The sequence below is a fragment of the Alexandromys fortis genome, unplaced genomic scaffold (genome assembly GCF_014885135.2).
Source record: "Alexandromys fortis isolate MF-2015 unplaced genomic scaffold, M_Fortis_MF-2015_v1.1 scaffold_25, whole genome shotgun sequence".
Taxonomy (NCBI): domain Eukaryota; kingdom Metazoa; phylum Chordata; class Mammalia; order Rodentia; family Cricetidae; genus Alexandromys; species Alexandromys fortis.
In genome coordinates, this window is record NW_026067904.1 from 11726522 (window position 1) to 11741594 (window position 15073).

Sequence of the window (15073 nt, forward strand, 5' to 3'; positions counted from 1 at the left end):
ACAGAGACTGAAAAGAGCAGACATTTATCTTTTATGAAAAACTAAGAAGGAGGGGAGATAATATGAGAAATTAGAACATAATTCTGTGAATGACTGGTAGAGGTTGCTTTTCTTTCTGCTGTCTACACTAGTCTCAGATCTGCTAATGATGGCTACACAGGCTTGTATTCTTGGTAAGACTGGCCAGCTATTGGCCCAAGGGCATTCTTAAATAGTCATTGTGAAAGAGTAGCAGAGGATCTTGATGCTCCAAGTACTGAAGAATGCATTCAGGGGAAGGGACATTTGGAGAGAAATGCAGATGAAAGTAGAGTCTGGGCAGAAGAACCTAATGTGTAAAAGGGAAGGCTTAAAGAATACAGTTTAGAAAAAATGAAGATGCTCTTATACTAGCAATGAAATGATCAGCTGTTAGGGAGCAAACACAAGTTGCACCAAAACTACTGTGCCCACATAATGGAATTCTGAAGAAGACAGGGCATAGATATTATTCTCTGGTTGATGGAGCAGCCAAGAGTGGCCATAAGGCAAAAGTCAGCAGTCTGCAAGGGTGATTGGATGACAGCATCTACTATTTGTTAGCTACTGATTATGTGCCAGGAGTGATGTTCTGTTGTTTCATGGGTGTGATTTTCTTGCTTATAAAATGAAATAAATGCATCTCTTTAGGCATAGAAGTTCAATAACTTTGTCAAAATTTCACATTTTTAAATGGCATAAAACACCAATGTTTTTAAAATAATAACTTAAGAATAAAGAATTGAAGAGTAGAGATGATGAAATCTGAATGTATATTAGAAAGCTGGTGTTGGTCTTTTAAAAAGAAAAATGAGAGAAAGGACATTGAAAAGGAAATTTGTGCTTAATATACAAAAACTTAAGACACAGAATGCTGTCTTGATATTGGTGTACTGTATAATGATTTCATTTAAAAATCCATATACACATTGGTTTTGTGGTTGAAAATAATCTATGGGTCATGTCACATAAGAGGAAGTGAACCATATGAAGTGTATGGGCTTAGAAATCAGAATGTCTTTGTTTGAACATTCATATACTTTATACAATGTTCACTAAAACTTGGCTAGGTTATTATGTCTTTCCGGGCTCTAGTATTCTTAGCAAAGAAAAAAAGAGAGCCTATAACATAAAGTGATTAATCATGAAGCTGAATATATGACATGAATTGTCCAGGACTACATGGTCTTCATCACCTATCAGGTATTTATACAGACACATACTGCACTAGTTTATAGGGTTACAAAGCCACGGGTCTACTCTGTTGCTCAAGTTGTATCCTCCTAGCCAATTCCTTAGATTTACATATTATCCAATAATTATATAATAATATAATATATAATAATGTAGCATATTTAGTGAAAGTGTTTTCTTTCCCAGTTGATTTTGTATAGTCTTATTTATGTATTCTGGAGACAAATGCTTGTGATTTGAATTTTCAATACTGTACCAAAATAAAGAAAATATTTGTTTTGGGAATATCAGGTACTTACTACCTTTTAAGCCAAAAAAACTGCTGAGCCCTGTGCCTTTCAGCTTCAGGAGCACTTCTGTTCTGCCTATGATGACATTGTCCGAAAGGATTCTAAATTAGAGAGTTCAGAGTGAACATTAGCATTGGTTGAACAGATAAAAAATATTGGTATAAGGGACAGGATGTCCTTCTGAGGATAACCACAGTACATTAAAATGGAGAGATGAGCAGTTGTGATAGACTGACTCTAAGATAAGACAGAAAAAGAAAATGTCTAGGAAATAAATGGGAAAGAAATGAGAACAGCGAGGCCCTTACATTTAGCAAAATGATCAAGGGAGCAGATGTTTTAACATCACAAGAGCTTGTAAGACGGGCTGGGAAGCCAGACAGGCACTGGCCTCCCGACCACTTTGATTTTCAATATATTTGGTATTTATTATTATAAAAATATGAAGAATTCTTAGGTCAATAAATAATCACTGTTAAGAGGGAGAAGTCAGATTCAACTTGAAGGTGAAAATTTATGAATAAAGAAACACGAAACCATAGTTCTAGATGAGGCTTTGCTCTTATGTCAGATATAATGATGCTTATGATATTTGAACACTAAAGAAATAAAAACCGTACTTAGAGTATATTTAAAAATTTTAAACAATCTTTCCATTAGTTTAGAATGGAAAATGGAAAAGGTGACAACATTTTGTTTTCAGTAATAACAAATCCATGCAATATCATATAACTTAGAATTTGGTTTTAAGTATATTAAGTTGTTTTTCATTGCCTCTACTCCCCATTCTTCAAGACAAGACAAAACCCAGCCTAGGAAAAGTATCTAAAAAGATATAAAATGTACAGCCTATTTGTAGAATAGAATAATAAAACCACAAACAACCCAATTCAAAAGTGGGCCAGAAATCCAGACAGCCACCTCATGGAAGACACCCTACAGATGGCGAGTGGGCATATGCGAGGATGCTCCACATCATCTGCCACTGGAGAGTTGCTAATTAAAACCGAAGCTACACAACACCTATTGGAATGACCAAGGTCCAAAACACTGACAACAACCAACGCTCTTGAAAGAAGGAAGCTGCAGGGTATGTGTTGATTGCTGGTAAAAATGCAAAGTGGGTCACTGTCTTTTACTATGCTAAACTTATGTTTCTCCAGTCCAGGCAGCGTATCCCTTGTTATTTATCCAGATGAGCATACAAAACCTGTGCATTACATTACATTAGATGTTTACATTAGCTTTATTTGTAACTGTGAATAGAAGCATACATTGTGGCACAACTGAGCATGGAATCATTATTTAGGCTGAAGCAGATATAAGTCTTGAAGACATGAAAATAAAGGAAGAGACTTAAACGCCCATCATTGAATGAAGTAGGGAAATATGAAAAGGCCGTGCACCCTGTGATTTTTAACAAGGCAATTCAGAAACTGCAGAACTTTGGGTCTACAGAAAATACAGTGGGTCTAGCATGGAGGAAAAAATTTTAAGGACAGTAGAAGCACATGATAAGCAATGATGGACACAGGTCATGTGTTTCTGTCAAAATTTGGTGCGGGAGAATTGTTTGTATTCTCTCAATCATATTTTAAATAAACACTGATTGGCCAGGCAGGAAGTATAGGTGGGTCAACCAGACAGGAAATAGAGGTGGCTGATGAAAACAGAAGAATTCTAGGAAGGAGGAAGCTTATTCCTCCCATTCCTGCCCAGACCACCGAGAAGCAAGATGTAACCTACCAGGCTGAGAAAGGTACCGAGCCATGTGGCTAACATAGATAAGAACAATGGGTTAATATAAGTGATAAGAGCTAATAAGTAGCCTGAGCTAATGGACCAATCAGTTTATAACCTAATATAGACTTCTCCGTGTGATTTTCTTTGGGACTTGCCGGCCTGGCGGGAGGACAGAAACCCCACAAGCCAGCCCCTCATGTTACAAAAATTTATAATGTTCACTAATGCACAGAATTATCTGTGGTCATGAGTCAAAGTAGATCAATTGATCATAATAAACACCTTCCCAGCTGGTGGGTATTGGTAGCTGGGAAGGCCATGCGTGGGGGGGGGCAGGCAGGATGCAGGCAAAACCTGCTCCCTTTTCTCAGTTTTGCTGGAAACTACAATTTGTTCTAAAATAGCAATTATTTCCCTTTGAAAGGGAATGATTCATAACCACAGGATACAATGTGTGATTCTATTGATGAATACACAAGGCAGCCAGTGGTGATGCAGCCTAGGATTTTGTTTCTGTTGGGAGAACAGACTGGAAGAAGCTGTGATTTGTTTTTCTGGGGATGTTAGTGATGTTCTCCTTCTTTATTTGATTGATAACAAGCACCTTGTGAGTATTGATAGAGACTTATATTCTCGGTGTCATTTTTCAGTCTATAATTTATCTCAATATCTCAATGTTTTACTATAGAGGCTATGTATGTTAAGAAAAAAACCTAATTATACCTTTAAATTTAATTTCCCGGGAATCATTTGTTTTTTTGAGGTTGGGGGAGAAGCAAGTATCTAGCTTATATTTTCTTTCAATAATTTGTAAGAAATTGATAAAGCATGGGTAGATCAGATAGAGCTTAGCCAGGAAGAGAAACATTAACTATTTAAAACAGAATTTAGTCTAATGAAATGATTACACAAAAGATGGAAGAATTGGGAAACTAAGCTGGTGTCTTAGTTACTCTTCTATTGCTGTGGGAGACACCATGACCAAGGCAACTTATTAACAGGAAGTATTTAATATGGGGGCTCATGGTTCCAGAGAGTTGGAGTCTATGATCATCATGGTGGGAGGCATGGCAGCAGACACTCAGGAATGTTGTTGGAGCAACAACTGAGAGCTTACCTGTTGAGACAACAACCAAGAGGCCAAGAAAGGAACTGTGATGGTGTGAACACCAGGCATGCCTCACCTGACAGTAGCACACCTCCTCCAACAGGGTCACACTTCCTAATCCTTCCCAACCCGCTACATCACCTTGAGGCCAAAGATTAAAAAAAATATATGAGTTTTGGGGGCCATTCTCATTCAAACCACCACAGCTGGGGATTGTGAAGGAGTCTTAAGGTGTTTAAGTCATAGTGAGAAGTGACAGGCATTGACATTTAGAGTTCTTAAGAACAAAGGAAGAGGTAGTGTCCCTGGATGTCAGAATTAAAAGCCACTTGGGGAAGCTGGAAGCGGTGAAATATAGCCCAATCAGGTTCAGTCCCTGATGTGGCTAGACCTGGGCAAGACCAGCAATGGACCTGAAGATAAAGATGGCCACAGACAGGCACACCTGCAGAATAAAGAGCTCAGAAACACATTTCTCATTTTCATGGCTACATGAGCCAAATTGATTTACTAAGAGTTTTGAAATGTACTCAGTTTAGTTCTTGGGAATTACAAACAAATCTCTTGAAAATAAAGGAAATCATTGCTTTAGTTCTATACTCAATCTCAGTAAAGAGAATTTACACACACTTAGGACTTGGAGGACCTCTTGTTTTCATTGTGAAGTTAATCAAAACAAGAGAGGGTATCTTGGTGTTCGGAAAGCAGTCATTCCACCACACACAGGATTTTGATCTTTTATTTCATTTGCTTAAAGTGGATGCTGATCTGAATTTTAATCAAAGTTGTTTTCAAACTTGTAACAATGTCACTTTGACTTCTGTTGTATTTTCACTGCTTTAAGTTGATTAAACAGTTTTCACTTGCATAATGTTTAACTTGGAGAGAAAGCATGGGTGCCTGTAGGATTAGACTTACGATTGGTGGGGGCTCTGTCAGTTGCATTGTTTAGTTAAGAACTAAACATGACTCTATGCTGACGTTCTGGCCACGGCCATTCTTTAAAGTAGACAATAAAAGAAACAATACAGCTTCAAAAGCTCCTCTTGGAATGAAGAGGGGATTCTCAATGTGACCACTTCTCACCTTCTTTGATTTCCTCTTCTCTGCTGAAGAACTGCAGCATGTTCCAGGGAAATTCTATATAACTCATTTGAGACTCTAGTCTTTTTGTATCATTGGAGGCTAATTACAACTGATAATTCAACATGGACTTGTTTATTTATTTTATAGCCATACAAAACAAAGCTGTGTGTGTGTCCATGCGCGCACCCGTGTGTGCATCTGTGTGTGCGCACACTGTTTATGTTTCATTGTACAGCACATTGTAAGATTTAGTTTACCTCACCTTTATTGTTCTTTAGTTTTAATTTAGACAATATAAAATCCCCAACAGGAAGTTTTGGGAATTAATGACATGCTAACATCACCACCATCAACCTTCCTTTCCGTTTATGCCATCAACCTGGTTATCTGCTACCTCATTCAGACTTAATATCCTAAAATATATTTTCATATTTTAAAATATTAGGTAACTTTTTGAATAGAAAAAAGTATTGTAGATTTTCCTCCCAGTATAAACCATCTCTCATGTGACTTCAGTCAGTCCAGATAGCTTCTGTTTACAGAACGAAAACAAGAGTAAAGGACTTTACCTTTAAAAGTCTTTAGTTGGAAACTCCCTAAAAGTACAGAATGAGAGATATTGATACTATATAACCCCAATTTTTATGCAAAGAAGGAAAGCACATTTTGAGAGATTAGATTAATCAATTTTGTCTTAAGCACTCACCTAAAATTCAATGAAGAAACAGCATGGACCTCCCAGAACCATCTATTTAGTTTTCTTTGAAGTAACAGTTGATTGTGGCATTTGAAGGCTTCTCAAGTCCTCCCCGGGGCTTGTAAATCCTATTTCTCTATAATGAAAAAAAAAGAACACCTGCATTGAGCCATTTATACTAACATGCTTACAGAAACAGGGGCCTGAGTTGGAAGTTCTAGAATACACAGCCTCCCACAAACCCCTCTACACTATTAACAACTTGGAATATCCTACTCAGCAACTCAGCTTTCATTAGTCGAGACAAATGAACTTTTATTCTAGATGTTCTTTGACAGATGAGGATGGCCAGGCCTGGAGGCATGAAGTCACCATGCAGGATGAGGCAGCTGGTTAGCAACGGCTATGAGTTCTTAATATAGTCCTTTATTTTCAGTTGATTAGGAATGAGAGATGAGAGAGAACATGGATTCTTCTGTTTTCTGAATAGGCAATTTTCTAGAATATTGCACCATCATAATTTCTACTAAAGCCAAGGAAATTACTGTGGAGGTCAGATGCCTCAGAACAACATGTTCTCTGAGAGCATAAACTCGAGCAGTTTTAAATAGCTATCCCACAGGAGCTGACGAGAGCAAGGCAGCCTAGAGCTATTTAATAATCCATATGGTGATTGTGATATGGAATAATCACACGTAAATAGTAAATAGTTCATGTCTTTTAAAAGTGAATGTTTTTGAAATATTTTGCTTGCTGAGAGAACTTATATAATAGAAAGAAGAGACGGGCACCCTGTGCCTAACGTCTTGCCCTGAGAGTGACCCAGGTACATTACATGCATCTTCATCAATATCTCTTTCCCAACACCCCCTACCCTTCATCTCCTGGATCACTCTCTTCTCCCTGCCTGTGGTTGGCATTGCTATTCCAGGTGCCAGATATATGGAGGAGCAAAAACCTGAAGCTCTGCAACCCATTTATTGAGATAAAAGCAAGGAGTGAGGAGAAGGGCAGAAGGTGAGAGTAGAGATGGGAAGGGAAGGGAAGACAGGATCCCCAAGGATGTTGGATGCCCTCTGCCCCGAGTGACAACCCTGCACACTCCTCTTGGACATTCTTCAGCCTGAGCTGTCTAAAATGACCACCATAGTGTTGGAGCTTTCCCGTCTGGCTTCAGATGTCTTTTGATTTTGGAAACACATTGAAAACTCACTTTCCTCGCATCTGAACTCTCAGCTTCGCTTATTATATCCTAAAACTTATTACTAGAAGGTAACTTCTCACAGTGCAATTGGCTCTTGTGTCCATTAGAGTTTACCTTCCCTATCCTGGATGACATTCTAAGGGCACACAATCTGGCATCATTTGAATTAAATGTGTTGTTGCAGTTGAACTACTTTGCTATTTTTTGCTTTCTGAAAGTACATCATAATTATTTTTTTGAGGGGGAGGGAAAGGGAGGCGGCGGTGGGGAAGAGACAGAAATCTTTAATTAATTAATAAAGAAATAAATAAATAAAAAATAAAATTGGTATTCTGGTAAACTAACAATGGCCATGTATTTGGAAATTAGCTACATATTAAAGTATTATCCTTGATCTCATTAATATTGCTTCAAACCACAGGATGAGAAAATAAATGGGGCTTACAACACAATCTTTCTCTATAATCACATATTTCATACATACACACATATAAGTAAGTTTACACATAACTGACAATATAGACTCACTATTGACTTCTTAGGGCCACATTTCTGATTGTTTCTCCTCTTCCTGTCAGTCTTAGGCTGGGTCCTTTGCATGTTGATTTTCTATTTTGGTCCCTGGTCACTGCCGATTGCAGCAGACTCGGAAGACCAGGTGGCATCCACAAAGTCACTGTGCTGAAGAATCTCACAGGTGGCTACCTTGATAAGATTCACAACTTTAATAAAAATTGTACCTTAGATGATAAACCAATTGCAAGATGGTTTTCATGTCTTCTATTCTTCCTCCACCAAAAAGTGGCCCTGCTTCAGCCTGTATCTCAGGGACAGTGATTAAATACCAGTGTCTAATACAGAGGTAGATCCATCTTTGCTATTACTGCCTTCTGGTCCCGGTGGCACACCCAGCATGTGCTGAACCTGAGAGTGGCTGCCTCCCAAACTGTTGTGAATTAAAGTCATCAATCCTATTCTCTGGTATGCTGCAGCCTACAGGACATTGGAAAGCAACATTCCCACATGAACAGTAGGTGGAAATAGAAAATGATAACTTTTTCTCTTTTTATTTTTATTTGAATTATAGGTCAGCTAACTTAAATTCTAGGTTGCCCAACTTAGAACCTCAGAATTTCTAGTGTGAGCTAAGTTAAATTTTAGTGTTAGGACATTAAATATAAAACACTATCTCTCGGTCTGGAGAGATGGGTCAGAAGTTGAGAGCATTTACTGGTCATGTAAAGGTCCTGATTTTAGTTCCCAGCATCTACCTCAAGCATCTCACAGCCGCCTGTATCTCAAGTTCCAGGGGATCCTATACCCCTTTCTGACTTTCACAGATACCGGCACATATGTGGTGTACATACAAGCACTCAGGCACACAAACATATACATGAAATAAAATATATATTATCTTTTTTGCTTAGCTCCCTGGGAAATTTCTAGCCAGGGCACAGGTTGATATTAGAAGTCAGTATCTCACCACAGCCTGCCACAAGAGAAACATGCATTTTGTTGACTTTTAATGCCCTATCTTAGGGATATGGTATTGAAGAAAGCTGAAGGAAGCAATTTTTTGCTTACTAAGGGAATTACCTCAAATTCAAACATGTGTAATTTGAACGGGCCATTTAAAAGAAAGCAAAGAGACATGACATTAATCTAATGATGGATCTCACTGTCCTCTGTGGTGGTGAATTTGACAAGTGACATGAATTCAGTACACAAAATTGGAACAATTCTACGTTAATAGAATATAGACTAACATGAGATGGAGCCATGTTCTTATGCCCACACCCTAGTGAGCTGTCTGCTCTTGGTCCTCTATGTCTGAGTATTTTCCTGTGTAGCATGTCCTTTGTCTGATACACTGTTTATTCACAGTCTCTTCATGGTAAAGATAAGACTGACAAAGGCAGGAAATCTGTTCAACATAGACCTCTAATGCACAGAACTTTGGCTTGTAGAATAGCTGGTGCATGAATGGACAAAGCAGTACATGGAGGAATAGCTTAAGTTTCTATCAGTGCTAAAGCCAAGGAAAGACAATTATTTATCACAAAGATTTGAAGGTTCAATATGGAGTTACAAATGATAATCTTTACTCATATAGATCTGAGATATAAATCAAACCAGAGGAAAACATATCATTAAGTAACATGGATGTTGTAAAAGGAGAAAGTTCTTCATTATTTTCATTTAAATTTTTTTCTTTTCTTATAAATACTGGGTCCATCTCCTATCCCTTATCCCTATAACTTGCACCAATAATCTTATCACAGTGTGATGAAGTCACAATGGGAAATAATGAGGAGCTCAAAAAGGCATTTATCTGCTTTCTTTGTAATGTGGGGATTGGTGGCTGAAGAACTGAAGATTTTAGGCCAAGCCATGCAGGTTCTCCCTTCTGTAAGTTAGGCTCAGGAGACTGGAATTCCTAAGGCCAACGTTTTAGAGCACAGATGTGAAGACAGAAGAAACTGTAGATTAGAGATAATAGCTACAGGTTTGCAAAGGACACTCTGGTGAAATGCAGACATGGATGGCCACACTGCAATCATACCCACATTGCACTTGGTGACTCTTAATATCTGGAACTGTTGGGCAGTGTAGGCTGTAGCAGTTATTAAGGGAAATTGGCTAGCGATGGCTATAGACGTTAGAGAAGCAATAGTTACTTATCTGAATATTTTCCAAATAACTGAATAGGTCCTACTTCTTAAAAGTGACCAGAGGCCATCATATTTACAGATTGCTTGGTACAACCTCAGGCAAGGGCTGAACTTGGGAGTCCTGTTAATGTTCATTTGCAAACAAACCCTTAGGAAAAACTGGTTCAGTAATAAAGATGTAGGGGAGAAGGGAAACAGATCTGAAAGGTCCTTGAGTCATTTTCTGATATCCAGAAGACTGTGTTTTATTTAAGTCTTGGCCACTTTTAACTTGGCTTTGATTTTCTGAATTAGAGTACCAGTCTAATACAATGGTTTTCAACCAATGGTCATGTGGACACATGTGGGGACATGTGGCCATATCTGGTGGCATTGTGCATTTGTGGGTTTAAGGGGTACAAATATCACATAACAAGCAGAGGCTAGAGTACTACTGAACACCTTCAATGCACATAACTCTCCCTTGATGCAGTCCAATATTACAATTACTAGGCTGAGGAACTCTGGTCTCTGTGATTCAAGTTCCTTTCTGTCTGACCTTGACTTTGCAACTTCACCACAGGTCCTACTCATATCTGTGCGTGTGCTCAAGGTAAGCATGATTCCCTGCCTACAAAGTCCTCAAACTCCACACTCCATATTATAGCTCTTCCTGTAGCTCCAACCTCCTCTGTGCTTCACACATGTGACTTCCTTATGCCTTCTTGAATTCCTGAACCTGCTGACATTGTTATTATGGAACATTGCCTTAGACTTCCTTCCTTCTTTTCTTCCTCCCTCCCTCCCTCCTTCTCTTCTTCCTACCTTCTCCCTCTCCCCCATATCCACTCCCCTTCCTTTTCTCTTCAGAAAAGAGCAGGCCTCCAAGAGATGACAGCCAAACAGGACAAAACAAGATACAATAAGATATGGGAAAGACCTTGTATCAAGGCTAGAGAAGGCAACCTAATAGGAGGAAAAGAGTCTCAAGAGCAGGCAAAAGAGTTGGAAATAAACCTGCTCCCACTGTTAGGCATCTCACAAAAGCACCAAGCTAAGAGCCATAACGTATATGCAGAAGACCTGGTGCAGACCCATGTAGGCCCCATGCTTGCCATTTCAGTCTCTATGAACCCACGTAAGTCATAGTTGGTTACTATGCTTAGTTGGTTCAGTGGGCCATGATCTCCTGGTGTCCTCCATCCCCTCTGACTCCTCCAGTCTTCCTCCTCCTTTTCTGTAGGGTGTAGTAGGAACTTCTTGGAATCTGTGAGGATGACCCTAGTGAGGACTCCTAGAAATGGAGGGTATGGAATCTGGAGTGGCCATCCTTTGTAAGCAGGCAAGGCTTCCAGGGGAGGCTCCACCACTTCTTATCTTGCCATAAGAAGAGATGAAGATTAATGGAAGAGACTACCTTGTCAATTTCTTCTTAATCATCATCAGCACCACATCCACACTAACTTCCTTCCTTCCTTTTTTAAATTACATTTTGAGAAAGAATCTTTCTGAAGCTCTCTGGCTGGCTTGGTACTTGCTGTGTAGCTCAGGATGTCCTCAAAATCATGACAATCCTGTTGCCCCCAGTCTGTCAGATGCAAGGATTACAGGTTTGAATAACCATCTCTATCCTCTTTAATGATGAACTGTGATCACCAGCAACTATTTGAGCAAATGACTGATGGTGGAGGAACTGGTGAGCACGAAGCCCAGGATATTCTTTCTGGCTCCTTCTCTAAGCTGTGGCTTTTATTCCAATCATTTCACCTGATTTTTAATTATTGATTTAAAAATATCCAACTTGGAGCAGCAGTGTGATGGTTTTATATTTAAAACCCTTGGTTTAAAGATAATGCCATGCCAAACACAAGGATATTATGACAGAATCAGGTAGAAGATTCCATCAAATGGAGCTTTGCGGATGCCTGGAAATTGAAGGGAACATTGGTGCTTGGAAAAATGTGATTATCCTTTCTGTTTCAAATATTAGTTTTGTTGACTCAAAGCTGAGCTTGCAAGTCAGGAAGACCTTGGCTGTTGACAAATGACTTCAGATTATTGCCTTTGACTCCAAGTTCCTAGGAGAAGGACGATAGCAATGGTAGTATAGATCTAATGTGGCCATTGTGGAAGGGCTACTCTCAGGGCAGGTGGACCTCACTGTGGGAATTATAATTGCTTACCAAAGCATTAGAGCAACTGGCCATGGCTACTCAGATGCTGATGTGGCTCCATTTTATTTTTGAGACATTTTTATGTCCTGGACAGACAATTAGGGAACTTAATTGAATCTCAGACGCAGGAACATTTTACATATGTGATTTCTTTCTATCAAAACATCTTATGACAACAGAAGCACAGGTAGAATTCACCCTTGTAACAGTCTATATACCTTTTCAAGGAAATTGGAGCCACTGGTGTGCCTCACTATTCAGGCTTCCCATCTCTCCCCCGCCCCATACCAGCTTCCTATAAGATACAGAACAGCAAGAAGGTATTTGAACAGCATAAAGACAGTAGCTTATAATTCATTTTTATTTTGCTATTTTATCAGTGAGACTAAAAAATTCATGCTCCATTATTCAGGTACAGTAAGATAAGACAGAAAGCAACATTTGGACAAAATATCTCTCATAAGAAATGGGCATATATGGAGTCAATGAGGAGATTTTATACCATGAAGCCAGAGGTCTGCCAACACGCTGAAACTCTTAAGAGCCATGGTGACTTGTCTGTCCAATCCACCCAGCTAGTATTCTGTCAGCTGCTTTAGCGGTGCTGAGAAGGGAGAAGTTGATTATAAAGGAACTTGCAGTTGTTTCCTGGACAGTAGCTACCCCTCCCCATCTCCTATGTGCTTCTCTTTACTGCCTCTTGCTGTAAGGTGAAGGCAGTGGCTTACCTATGTACCTGAATCTGAAAGGGCATCACTGTTACATGATTCAGTCCCTCATCCATTCCTGGGCAACTTTTGCAGAGGGGGTTAGTTGCTCAGAGCTCACCTAAGTGTTCAGACACCTTCATAAAAATGAAAAATGTAAAACTATTAGCTGAAAATTAATTGAATAAATTTAATTAGTATAAAAATGGAACATGCAATGGCTGACGGCATTTAGAGTTAGGTTTTTAAAACCACAACAAATTTTCTTTATAGAAAGATAGAAATACAGTGGATTTTGAAAATGGTAGCTCATCTACTCCTGAGAACATGCCTTTGAAGAGTTTGTACATTTACTTCCATTTCCCCACACATAGACACATGTGAACATGTATAGCTACAGTTACAAACATGTACATACACATACATGCAGAACACATATTTATGTCACATTGAGGGATTATAATGCACAAATTTTTTGTTTCCTATTTACTAGTGAACTACCCACATTTAACACAAACATTTTCTTTTTGTGCTATGAGATTATTAAAGCATAGAATATATGTAAGATGTATGCTTCTTTATTTTATCCTTATATTAATACACGTATTCATGCACAGTACATTTCTGCTTCATCTTAAAGCAGGGTAGAAGACCCTTGTTTTACCATAATAATAGTGCTTTTTGTAATAGAAAATTTCTGGAGTTCAAAACTTATGTATACCCAAACAACAAAACATCAGAAAAAATAGGGGCCATTTTCTTCAAAATCATTGTTAGAGACACCAATTACCTCGTTTTGTATTTAAAATAAGCTTACTTGTCGATTTATTTGTATGTAGCTGCGTGAGCCGTGTGTAGGTGTGTGTATGAGAGGGGTCCATGTGCCTACTTGAGGGTGGGGAGGCCAGAAGGAGGCATCCTCCATCACTGCTCCCTGCTTGTCCTTCTGGGGCTCATAGTTTCTTGGTTAGGCTTGAGGCCAGCAAGCCCCAGTGACCCTCGTTCATTTGCAGGGAAGCCCAGCTTGTCAAGTAGGTGCTGGGATCTGAACTCTGGTCTACATGATTGCAGAACAAGTGATCCTAACTGCTGAGTCATCTCTCCAACCATCTGTTATGTGTTTTAATGTAATACATGAGTATAGAACTAGTGAAAGTCTCATTTGCTTATATAATTGTCAGATTTCTATATCTGGAATTTTCTTCAGATTAAAGTCTTTTATGCAAGACTGTGTGACACTAGAGCTGTGTGCCAGCGAAGGCTTCCCATAGCCATGGACTCATTAGGCCTTGAAACCCCTATGCTGAAATTAATTCAGGCAAAGAAGGAAGATTAACACACTTTGTGTCGATTAGGAAAAAATTAAGCAGCCTCAGCCTTTGTCTCCTGCCTCTCAGTACCACTCAAATCGACCCAAAAGAAAATTAAGTTGGATTTTGAACATTAAGTCCTAGTGTGTCAAAGATTAGTCTAATTAATTTTTAGAAGACAATTTTTTAATTAGCTGCATGCAGGCACAACAGACATTCTATTGAAATCTCCTGGTAAAATATGACCTTCAAATCTTGCTCAGAGTTTCTACCTCTTCATTGGACAGAGAAGTCCACAGCATACTTTGAAGAGATTAGTTCTACAATTTGACCTAGTATAGCTGTGTTTTGATTTTCCCATTGGGTAACTATCAAAACAATTAGAAGGGAAGGAAAAGGAAGGAAGGGAAAAAGGCAGTCATAAAACTGGTTATAGTTGTGTAAAGCAAAAATGAAAACAAAATTGTTTCATTAAGCATTTTATCCATTCCAGTAGTGGCATCAATGGAGGACAGAAGGAGAAGGGAGCAGATGCTCACAGGCAGCCTGGGATGCTTCCTGCAAATACTCTGAATGAAGACTGTGCTGAGCACGTGGGATTCTATGTAGCTGTAAACATTTCTGAGACTGTGCTGAGCACATGGTATTCCATGTAGCTGTAAACATTTCTCTTTGTTAATTAACCACATCGAACTCAACCACAAAGCCCATCCTCCTAAAATAGCACGTGTGCACAAATCAGTTTTTTGATGCAACTTTTGTTGCTGGAAAACCAGATTCTCATGAATGTATGTATATCTGGAGTCCTCGGGAGAAAGAGAGCCTCACACAGAATATGTGTGTAGGTGTTTTCTTAGACAAGGAACTGCTTCTTTTGTGGAAGTCACAGGA

The 15073-nt window shown here is 39.0% G+C and overlaps 1 protein-coding gene across 11 annotated transcripts in view; it reads right to left on the reverse strand.

Annotated features, from left to right (window-relative positions):
* The window catches only part of Dtna (dystrobrevin alpha), a 354169-nt gene that overhangs the window by 178122 nt on the left and 160974 nt on the right, over positions 1-15073 (reverse strand). For all 11 annotated transcript variants that reach the window (XM_050135015.1, XM_050135013.1, XM_050135014.1 and 8 more), the window contains one exon: positions 6146-6272. The gene's annotated coding sequence lies outside the window, so the exon portion shown is untranslated. The remainder of the gene's footprint in view (positions 1-6145; positions 6273-15073) is intronic.